The 1,525-nt window shown below is 32.2% G+C and overlaps 1 non-coding gene across 1 annotated transcript; it reads left to right on the top strand.

Moving 5' to 3' along the window:
• The first annotated feature begins 588 nt into the window (after positions 1-588).
• Positions 589-660, top strand: Trnat-ugu (transfer RNA threonine (anticodon UGU)). The gene has a single exon. It is a non-coding gene; the product is annotated as a tRNA-Thr (tRNA).
• Positions 661-1,525: the final 865 nt, after the last annotated feature.

Raw genomic sequence — 1,525 nt, 5'->3', positions numbered from 1 at the left:
TTTAGGGATTCTTTTTGAGATATATCTAATAAATTAATATATGCATTAATGAAAACCGTATCTCAGTTTTATAACGAAATTTGGACATAAACAAAAACTTGTTCACTAATAATTGCTGCAATTGTTTGGTATTTCTTCATTCCGAATCGCTAAGCTTCATTTGTATTAGTAATGGGTGACAACTGAATTAATTTATTTCCTGTCTTAACTCATATTTGTGATATTAAGGCCATCTATCTAATTATATTGTACCTTTTTTGTTGCTATTTTGTAGTTGTAGGGACAAAAGGGATAGTCTAATTAGAAAATAGGTCTTGACTGCCAATGTGTTAAAAAGATTTCGAAGACACATTTCATTTTCTTTTATTATGAGTACCTCAATTCTCGAACTCATTTCTGGGAAAGAAAAACGCTTACTTATGAAGCATGATGCCGAATTCATTTGCTAGTTTTCACACCTGCGGCCTTGTTTTGGTTTTCATAAATTTGCTACTTTAAAGAAGTAGTTCAATTGGCAGTCACTTGTTTAATTTCTCTGAAGGGAATGCAAATGCTTATTTTTTACTATCAATGATTGGAGTGATCGACGGGGGTGTAGCTCAGTGGTAGAGCGTTCGCTTTGTGTGTGAAAGGCCCGGGATTCGATCCCCCGCACTTCCAATTTTCTCCTTCCATGCGATTTTAGGACGAATAAATATTGTTTTCAACTCCAACTATTTCATAACAATCTTGACAACAAATTTGAGAAATCTAAAGACTGACTTTACAATTTTGAAGCTTGACCAGAAAATAATAATTAAAATTGACCCAAGAATTTCAATTTTCAAATTTCAATATTGTATGAGCAGGGGTGAGAAAGTTAATTAAATACATGTACTTTACAAATAGAGGTTTTCCAGTTTTATTTGTTTGGTTATATTTACAATCTATTTCGGAGCAACACAAAGTCCCTCAGAACTTAAAAGCCACACATTAACAATTAATGGATATCGCAAATTTGAACTTTTGTCAAGGCACGAGACGATCCTTACCGAATTTTCTTACGACATCAAAAGCAGATTATTTGTCAAACAGCTTTAGATTTCTTTAACACACACCAAGGCTACATACACGATGCATCTTTTAATAAATCAAATTTTGGAACTGGGACCTTCCAACCTTGAAACTCATAACTTATCACTAGAAAACTACAGCCGCTTGATTAAATTCTTTAGAATCTTGGCTGGTTTTTCTGCACCAAAAGCCATTTTTTTTATGAATGTCTAAGTAAAATATATTTTATTACAGGGTCGGAAGATTAGAACAAGTAGAAGAACGAAACGCATTTTTAAAAAATTCCATATGCTGTTAAGTAGTTCTATTCTTAGCTACGAGAATTCGAATTTTGTAATATCGACTGCTTGCCAAAAAGGTGGTTAAATTAATCCTCTAAAAAATATCATTCATTATAGCAATTAAGTCAATAAAGTTCGTTAAACGACGATGAAATTTCGCACTCTATAACACAAATTATTTTTTCTTAAAA

The sequence above is a fragment of the Argiope bruennichi genome, chromosome 5, assembly GCF_947563725.1.
Source record: "Argiope bruennichi chromosome 5, qqArgBrue1.1, whole genome shotgun sequence".
Lineage (NCBI taxonomy): Eukaryota > Metazoa > Arthropoda > Arachnida > Araneae > Araneidae > Argiope > Argiope bruennichi.
This window is presented reverse-complemented; position numbering and strand designations above follow the sequence as displayed.